This window comes from Bos javanicus, chromosome 7 (assembly GCF_032452875.1).
Source record: "Bos javanicus breed banteng chromosome 7, ARS-OSU_banteng_1.0, whole genome shotgun sequence".
In the NCBI taxonomy this organism is placed as follows: domain Eukaryota; kingdom Metazoa; phylum Chordata; class Mammalia; order Artiodactyla; family Bovidae; genus Bos; species Bos javanicus.
In genome coordinates this window covers 31,415,811-31,426,413 of record NC_083874.1, presented here as the reverse complement: position 1 = coordinate 31,426,413, position 10,603 = coordinate 31,415,811, and positions in this window count along the sequence as shown.

The window sequence follows — 10,603 nt, the reverse complement described above, 5'->3', positions numbered from 1 at the left end:
TGTCAGTTGTCTTGATTTTTGTCATTCATGTTTCCATCATGTTTGTCTATCACTTATTTGATGTATTCAGATGTACTGGTTCCTCTGTATTTACTATTATTTTAATTTTTATATATACATTTGGGATCATAGTTAGAAAATCTTACTCTGCTACTTTCTTTCTACTTTGATATCAATTTTGCTGTCCATGTGTTCTTTGTGTTTCCATTTGTCTGAAACACCTTTGACTATCCTTTGATTTTTAGTCTTTCTGAATCATTCTGTTTCAGATATGTCTCTTGAAAAGAGCATTTTGTTGAGCCTTTATGAGCCAGCTTGAAAATCTTTCTGTATAATCAAATTAAACCCTTTCACAGTTGTTAATAAGATGAATATGATTGCTTTCAACTCTTTCAGATTATCTTATGCTATTTTTGTTCAGTCATGTCCAACTCTGCAACCCCATGAACTGCAGTGCTTTAGACTTCCCTGACCTTCACTGTGTCCCTGGAGTTTGCTCATTTTCAAGTCCGTTGAGTCATTGATGCTGTCCAACCTTCTCATCCTCTCAGGCAATAATTATTATATTCATTTTGTTCCTCTCCATAATGTCTGCTATGTTCTCTTTTTTAGAAAGAGATTCCTAAATTTGATGTTTAGAAAAGCCAGTATTTCCGTTTTGGTAGTTATCTTTGTGCTTCTACCTTTATTTAATGCCTTTAGTCCTGTATTTTTTTTTTTAATTCACAATCTGTATTATCCATTTTCAGTGACATCTCTTAAGTTTCACTTGTTGCCTAAACCACAACTAATGGGTTTATTCTACTTTCCTCCTTCCATCTGCATTCTCTTCCAGTTTTTAGTTTTGTTGTTTTTACTTCATTAGGAGATACAACACATAACATAGAGCATTATTATATAACATATTGTTCCCTTATCCCCACCTTCATTTTAGGCTTAGATTTACAATTAAGTATGTTAAAGCTAAATTGCTCAAGTTTTCTCAGTCATCTTTTGTTGGATAAAGTTCATTTTCTAGCAGATTCCTCAAAAAGAACTCATGGAAAAAACTGTTTGAGCTCTTGATGCTTCAATGTTTTTCTGTAGTTTTCACACTATAAATTTTTTTTTCTCTGGTTTTCATAGTTAAACATGACTGGATCTTGGGTTTGTGGCTTTCTCAGTGATCCTGCCCCTTTTGCTTGTGACAGTTAAACAGTCATTGTATCTGTGGTGGAGTTTCTTGTTCCTTCCCAAGTTAGGAGATCTGGGTGAAGCCTTGACCCTTCCCAGGGATGCAGAGTTGTTTCTTGTTTTTCGTATTTTTCCTTTTACCCTTCCCCAGCCCACAGCAAGTCTTTGTACCTGTGTTCTGGTTAACAATGTTTGACGACCTTATTGTGGCTTAAGGCTTTTTTCCTCAGTAAGGAAGAAGGATCTTGTAGGTATTTGTGTCCTTGCTTCAGTAGTAGCTCTCCTCTTTCAGGCCTGCACCATCAACAACAGTTTTTGCTCTGTCCCCAGTCTTTCTCCTGAGTGCCCAGTGTAGACCTATGGAATTCCCATACCCTTTAGAGTTCTTGACATCTCTAAATAATTATACTACATTTTCCTCTAGAACTTTTATGGGTTTTTGTTTACCTTTCAAGCTTAATATTTCTGGAATTTACCCTGATGGGCAAACTGCTAAATAATCACACCAGTTAGTTACAGTGAATTTGTGTTTCTCAGCCTCTCCTGAAGTTAGGTTGGGGACATGTAACAAGAATTAATTATTGGAATATGAGTGAAAATTATATAAACTACTTCTAGATCTGCCCCAGGAAATTGTCATCTATCTTCTACCCTTCTTTTCACCCTCAGGTGTCAAGTCCTGGGGAGACAGTAGAGGACCCTGTTTTTAAGATGAAGAAATAACCATCAATGTGGGAACCGCAATAACTGTGGAAATCATACTTACCACCTTTCCCTCCACTTAAGCCAAATTGACTTAAGTTAGCCTCTATCAAACATCTTTGTGTAAAACCAGTGAGAATTTTTTTTGTAGTACAAGTATTACTCTGATACAGAAATTGTTGCTAGAAAAAGAATGTTCCTATGACAAAAATCCAAAATATACTTAGCATTGGTCCACTATACAGTCAAGATGGAAACTAATAATCCAAGGCTATAAAACTGGAGATTTGTGCCTGCAATGACAAGACATTTTTTTAAATGGTTATTTGCAATTGCTTAAAAGGTAGATGACGTGTTTATTGACCTCATAGTACTAAGGAGAGAGGCTGGAGAATGGAATGGTGGTATTGAGTGTTGATTGTTACTCTGGACTTAACAGGGTGATGGGGGGGAAAAATGGGATTTAGCAAAAATCTGTTAGTTCGAAAGCAGAAAAAAAAAGATGAAAAAGCCATGACTTCTAGTCCCAAATAATAAGAGATAATGGACAAATGTCCACTGAGACTTCTGGGTCTACACAGACCTAAGATGTGGCATTTCCTCCTAAGCATGATAGCTTTAAGCCATGTTGGCAAATGGAAAAAATAAGTTGGGCTTGAGAATTATATTTAGGAAAGAACTTTGAAGGATACTATTAGCATATGTAAGTGAATAGATACCTCTCCCTCAAAAATAGTGGTTTGCTTTTTTGTAATGTCAACAAAATTGGAAGTCTGGATTTCAGTAGCCTTTGAATTTTCTTTCATTATGAGTGGGGGATCCCAAACTTGCTTAGAGAAGAGGTGAGTTGCAAAAACTAAAGGCTCCCAGGAAAGTCAATATCCCCATCATTTATTTCAAATGTAATAATGGACCAAACAGTCTCCAGAAAGGTAGATTCAGAGCTATGAAGAACACTGTATAAGTAGTTCCTTCTAGATAGAAAAGCTGCTATCAGGAAAGTGGCCCACTACCAGAAAGAGGGATCTCAAAATGCCTGCCAGAAGGATATCATAACCAGTGCCTTCTGTGTGTCTCCCATATTCCTTTTACCAGATGGCAATTTATATCACAAACCTCCTGTCCATGCTTTATCGTTGTAAATTGGGTCTGGTGGCAATAGAGAGATTTCTGTAACTGTTGTTGTTAGTGCAAGTATCACTGGAACCTCAAGTGGCCATATCAAGAACTGGTGGAAAGAACCACACGTTCAGAGATCTTGGCCTTTGAGCTGATTGCAATAACTGAATGGAATTTTGAGTTTTCTCTCTTGGGGAAGGAGGGAGTATGCTTTATGAGGTAGGGCACCTGGTAACCAGAAGGACATACTATGTTAGAAACTGGCTAAGAAGTGTTCATTTAATCTATTTCTTCTTTTAGTTAGGTACCTGTCTAAATTACACTTCCCAGCCTCCTTGAAGTTGGCAAATGCTGGCCAGAAGAATGTGGGTACATGATTTTCACCTTCCCCATAGAACTTTCCAGGGAATCTCCACATTTCTCTCTTTGTTTTCCAGCTAGATGTTAAACATCTTGGGCAGCCTTACAACACAGATTTACAAGATGGTGAAATTTCTGTTAATATCAGCCAGGGTCCCTGCTTGGTTGTATCCAGCCACCGATTGAACTTCACATGAGCAAGAGCTAAGTAAGTATTTGGTTATGTCACTGAGATTTAGAGTGTTAGCTGTTACTGCAGCTAAGAATTATTGTAAAACATATGTGTGGTTGGTACCTTACTATTCTAGTTTTTCCAAAATACATATTGTTCTAATGCCTTTTTTGAATAGTTGGGTTGTCTGTCCTTCTCCACTGATTTGAAATGTCACTGTATATTAATATTCAGTCCATTGTTCATAGACTCACTCCCTTGGCTGCTTATCTGTTTCTCTGACCAAATACTGCATTTTAAATTATTATAGCCTTGTAATTTATTTAGACACTGAGTAGCTGTTTTTACTTAACAAGGTTTTTTTTTTTTTTTTCTCAGAATTTTCTTAGCAAGACTTATATCTTTTCTTTAGCAACAGATTTTAAAATCAGCTTATAGGTTTTATTTCAAAAAATTGTCTTGGAATATTAATTTTGATTCCTTTTAGAAATTTTTTTGTAACCTGGAAGGTATTTGTATTTCAGAAGTGTTCTCATTGTTGTTCTGTAGTTATATAAAATGATGGGTCTCTTTCCATGGATGGCCCTAAAATGTGGAACTACAGAAGAAATGATATGAACAGGAGCAAGCTCAGTAGTCTTAAATATGACATCATTGTGCAGAAATTAAGTAGCCTTAAGTTGGAAACTGGAATGTTGTTTGTACTTTGAACATGAGTTTTCCCTCAAGGGAAAACTGGTTGTGAAAGAAAGTCATTCTCCATGCTGTTTTCAGAATATAATTAAAAGGATGTTTTTCAGTAAAGACAGCCAAAACTTAGAGGATCAGTGAATGGTGGAGTGTTATTTGTGTTTATTTTTAAACTAAACAAGATATGAATATTCTTTGTTTAGCTTAGCTCTCTTATGGACAGAAGTTCACAGTCTTCACATACACCAACAATAAACAATTTAGCTCAAGTCTGAAGTAAGTGTGAACTAGTTCTGATTATTTTTTAAATCATAGGTACCACCTGTGATAAAGGAGAAATTTATAAGCCCTATCAAAATTTTAAGGTCTGTATGTGCTATGTATACAATCTGAAAGTTCTTGTCCTTCCTCTTTCTAATCATCATCTTTATCAGTTTGAATTCCTACTCTGCTTTTCTCTTTCTTTTCTTTAATCTGTCCTTTTCTAAACAAAGCACTTAAAAATCTAAGAATAGAAGTTTAATTTCTCAGCATAAAAAGGAGTGTCTTACACTAATAATCCAAGTAATGCATTTCAGACTCTTTTGTTGACCATGATGGCTACTCCATTTCTTCTAAGGGAATCTTGCCCACAGTAGTAGATATAATGGTCATCTGAGTTAAATTCACCCATTCCAGTCCATTTTAGTTCGCTGATTCCTAGAATGTCGACGTTCACTCTTGCCATCTTCTGTTTGACCACTTCCAATTTGCCTTGATTCATGGACCTGACATTCCAGGTTCCTATGCAATAATGCTCTTTACAGCATCAGACCTTGTGTCTATCAACAGTCACATCCTCAACTGGGTATTGCTTTTGCTTTGGCTTCATCCTTTCATTATTTCTGGAGTTATTTCTCCACTGATCTCCAGTAGCATATTGGGCACCTACCGACTGGGGGAGTTCCTCTTTCAGTATCCTATCATTTTGCCTTTTCATACTGTTCATGGGGTTCTCAAGGCAAGAAAACTGAAGTGGTTTGCCATTCCCTTCTCCAGTGGACCACATTCTGTCAGACCTCTCCAGCATGACCCTCCCATCCTGGGTGGCCCCACAGGGCATGGCTTAGTTTCATTGAGTTAGACAAGGCTGTGGTCTGTGTGATCAGATTGGCTAGTTTTCCGTGATTATGGTTTCAGTGTGTCTGCCCTCTGATGCCCTCTCACAACACCTACCATCTTACTTGGGAACACTGAAGAAGCTGAGGTTGAACGGTTCTATGAAGACCTACAAGACCTTTTTTTTTTTTTTTTTTTTTAGAACTTTACGAACAAGTTGTTCTAGAGTATATTGTTTAGTGAAAAACAGCATTAGAATGATATGAACAATTTAGAACTTTATGAACAAGTTGTTCTAGAGTATATTGTTTAGTGAAAAACAGCAGCAGGTCTACAAGACCTTTTAGAACTAACACCCAAAAAAGATGTCCTTTTCATTATAGGGGACTGGAATGCAAAAGTAGGAAGTCAAGAAACACCTGGAGTAACAGGCAAATTTGTTCTTGGAGTACGGAATGAAGCAGGGCAAAGTCTAATAGAGTTTTGCCAAGAGAATGCACTGGTCATAGCAAACACCCTCTTCCAACAACACAAGAGAAGACTCTACACATGGACATCACCAGATGGTCAACACCAAAATCAGATTGATTATATTCTTTGCAGCCAAAGATGGAGAAGCTATATAAAGTCAGCAAAAACAAGACCAGGAGCTGACTGTGGCTCAGATCATGAACTCCTTATTGCCAAATTGACACTGAAATTGAAGAAAGTAGGGAAAACCACTAGACCATCAGGTATGACCTAAATCAAATCCCTTATGATTATACAGTGGAAGTGAGAAATAGATTTAAGGGACTAGATCTGATAGCATGCCTGATGAACTATGGATGGAAGTTCGTGACATTGTACAGGAGACAGGGATCAAGACCATCCCCATGGAAAACAAATGCAAAAAAGCCAAATGGCTGTCTGAGGATGCCTCACAAATAGCTGTGAAAAGAAGAGAAGCGAAAAGAAAAGGAGAAAAGGAATAATACAAGCATCTGAATGCAGAGTTCCAAAAAATAGCAAGGAGAGATAAGAAAGCCTTCCTCAGTGATCAATGCAAAGAAATAAAGGAAAACAACAGAATGGGGAAGACTAGAGATCTCTTCAAGAAAATTAGAGACACCAAGGGAACATTTCATGCAAAGATGGGCTCAATAAAGTACAGAAATGGTATGGACCTAACAGAAGCAGAAAATATTAAGAAGAAGTGGCAAGAATACACAGGAGAACTGTACAAAAAAGAGCTTCACGACCAAGATAATCACGATGGTGTGATCACTCACCTAGAGCCAGACATTCTGGAATGTGAAGTCAAGTGGGCCTTAGAAAGCATCACTATAAACAAAGCTAGTGGAGATGATAGAATTCCAGTTGAGCTCTTTCAAATCCTGAAAGGTAATGCTATGACAGTGCTTCACTCAATATGCCAGCAAATTTGGAAAACTCAGCAGTGGCCACAGGACTGGAAAAGGTCAGTTTTCATTCCAATCCCAAAGGCAATGCCAAAGAATGCTCAAACTACCGCACAATTGCACTCATCTCACATGCTAGTAAAGCAATGCTCAAAATTCTCCAAGTCAAGCTTCAGCAATGTGAACTGTGAACTTCCAGATGTTCAAGCTGGTTTTAGAAAAGGCAGAGGAACCAGAGCTCAAATTGCCAACATCTGCTGGATCATCAAAAAAGCAAGAAAGTTCCAGAAAAACATCTATTTCTGCTTTATTGACTATGCCAAAGCCTTTGACTGTGTGGATCACAATGAACTGTGGAAGATTCTTCAAGAGATGGGAATACCAGACCACCTGACCTGCCTCTTGAGAAATCTGTATGCAGGTCAGGAAGCAACAGTTAGAACTGGGCATGGAACAACAAACTGGTTCCAAATAGGAAAAGGAGTTCGTCAAGGCTGTATATCGTCACCCTGCTTATTTAACTCATACACAGAGTACATCATGAGAAACGCTGGGCGGGAAAAAACACAAGCTGGAATCAAGATTGCCAGGAGAAATATCAATAATCTCAGATATGCAGATGACACCAACCTTATGGCAGAAAGTGAAGAGGAACTGATGAAAGTGAAAGAGGAGAGTGGAAAAGTTGGCTTAAAGCTCAACGTTCAGAAAACGAAGATCATGGCATCTGGTCCCATCACTTCATGGGAAATAGATGGGGAAATAGTGGAAACAGTGTCAGACTTTATTTTTTTTTGGCTCCAGGATCACTGCAGATGGTAACTGCAGCCATGAAATTAAAAGATGCTCACTCCTTGGAAGAAAAGTTGTGACCAACCTAGATAGCATATTAAAAAGCAGAGACATTACTTTGCCAACAATTGTCTGTCTAGTCAAGGCTATGGTTTTTCCAGTGGTCATGTATGGATGTGAGAGTTGGACTGTGAAGAAAGCTGAGCACCGGAGAAGATGCTTTTGAACTGTGGTGTTGGAGAAGACTCGTGAGGGTCCCTTGGACTGCAAGGAGATCTAACCAGTCCATCCTAAAGGAAATCAGTCCTGGGTGTTCATTGGAAGGACTGATGCTAAAGCTGAAACTCCAATACTTTGACCACCTCATACGAAGAGTTGACTGTAAAAGACCCTGATGCTGGGAGGGAATGGGGACAGGAGGAGAAGGGGACGACAGAGGATGGGATGGCTAGATGGCATTACTGACTCAATGGATGTGAGTTTGAGTGAACCCCGGGAGTTGGTGATGGACAGGGAAGCCTGGCGTTCTGCAATTCATGGGGTCGCAGAGAGTCAGAAGTGACTGAGGGACTGAACTGACTGACTGACACTAATAATCAGTATTTCACTTAGTGGAGAAATATTGGAAGTTAGAAACATAACAAGGATGGCTCTCATTATACTGTTACTACATTTTCACTTATCATTGTTTTAAAAGTTGAAGCCAGTGCAGTTAGAAATGGAAAGGAAGAAATAAAATTAACATCGGTTCTACCTCTGCCTTATTTACAGTATATTTCCCATTCATTTTATTCCAGTTTTATTGTGGTTACAGTAAGGATGCTTTTGTTTGTTTTTTATCCTCATCTTCGTGTAAGGTATCCAAATTCCCTCACCCCTTTCTCCAGGAGGACCCACAAGTGTCCAGGACTGTTGAATGAGAGGTTGTGTGTGTGCTTAGTCACTCAGTTGTATCCAGCTTTTGCAACCCCATGGACTGTAGCCCTCCGCCCATGGGATTCTCCAGACAAGAACACTGGAGTAGGTTGCCATTCTCCTCTCCAGAGGATTTTCCCAACACCAGGATTGAACCTGGGTCTTCTGCATTGACAGGCATATTCTTTACCATCTGAGCCACTGGGGAAGCCTGAATGACAAGTTACCTGTAGGTAAAAAGTCAGAAAACCTTTCATGCTGCTTCCCAAAACTCTGAAAATTTTTGTTCTTCCTCTTTCTAACCATCTTCCTTATCAGTTTGAATTCCTACTCTACTTTTCTCTTTCTCCCAGACCCTGTTTTATTTGAGGCCAGAGAAAACAGCCCTACAAGTATGGCTATAAGAACTCATCAGGCACTTTAGGAGTAAGGTTTTTTTGAATGTTTGTTCCTAAGTGGATATGAACTGGGAGTAAAGAAATGACCAATTGAGGCTAAGTGAGAAAGAAAAGGCGAGAAAAAGCCTGAAAACAACAAAATAAATACTTCATGGATTGCATACATACTATATAGGGTTTCTTGGCAGGCACTCAGTAAATAATAACTATTAGTTCTTGACAAACTCATCTGACTGCTGATTAATCATTTATAAACATTGTCAATCTTTTAGTCACTTTGCTGACAATTAACATTTTAGGGAGAAGGTGTCTTTTAATTCATTCAACATGGGATCTGGAGCTGTGTCCTGCTTGATGTAGGATATCATGGTTAGCAATGCAATGTGGGCAAAGTATTCTCCCCCAAAGGAAATCAAGGCGCTAATATCTCTTAAATAGTAGAAAGACATGGTGTTAGCCAAGAAAGAGTAGCTGTCCTGTACAAGTCTAGTAAGAGACCATGAATATATGTGAATCTGTTAATAGAAAGAAATGAAACACCTTAAGAGAGAAGTAAACTCCCCATGTGTACCCCAGGGAAGTACTTGACTCCTGGAGAGACAGGAGGAGTAAGGGGAATAATCAGTTGTCTAGTTTGGCTACAGAAGAGAATGCAGAAAAGTGGTAGATATGAAACTGATGAACTGGAGAATTAAGGCTAAAGGAAGGCCTTGAATGTCATTTAAGGTTCTTGAAATTTAATTTACAGGAAATTGAGAAACTCAATTGGAAATTGAAAAATCTGAGGATGGAGAAAGCTATGTACTTGTGTGAGATTTGAAGCATGTAATATAACCACCTTGCCAAGTATCCTTAGCTTTTTTGTATTTCCAGTAACTAACCTCTTTGAAAATGTTCTAAGTCAAAGTTTTCCCATGATATTTCAAATCAACAGATCATTTGTGTAAGGTTAAAATTACCTTTAACAATAATGGGAGAAAAATACACACGCACATGGGAAAAACAGCTCCAAAAACAACGTTTTGGCTTTTCTTGTGCAAGAGCACAGCACCTTGAATGTCTTTTATAAGGTTCCAGAAGTATCTCAAATTACTAAAAGGAGGGGAAATAAATATCAGTTACTAAGTTTCATGTTAAATGTTATTTAATTAGTAAAGTGCGTTAATGAAATAAACAGTTCCATTCAAATTAAAAAGCATGTATACCATTATGAAATACTCAACATTTCTTTTTTTTAGAAAATCAGCTAATATGGAAATTTGATAATAGATCTAGCAATGATCATCAATGACTGCTAAAACGAGTAGGTAAGAATCTATTGGGGATTTCTATAGTGGATGTATCAGACTGACAATGCTGAGCCCACTGATCATTTTTAACATCACAAAAAGATAGATGGTAGAGACATCCTGGGCTTCCTCGTATGATGGAGTTATGAAGATCATGATAGATGTCCTTCATAACTCCATCATACGAGGAAGCCCAGGATATCTCTACCATCTATCCATCCATAGGTGGATCATGTCTTGTTGCACCCCCAAATCAAACCTAACCTACATCTGGTCAAGCCTCCAGATTTGACGTTTCATTGGAAATACAAGGAACAGAAGAATGTGTTAATATTAAATGACACCACCAGTATCCAGTCTTCAAAATCTAGAATGTGGAAAATTCTATAAGATAGTAGGTGTTCTATATAAAAAAAAAAAAATTCACATACTTTAATAGCAAGACAAAAAATGATAAAAGGGAAATATATGGATTTTAAAAAGATTTAACTTCTA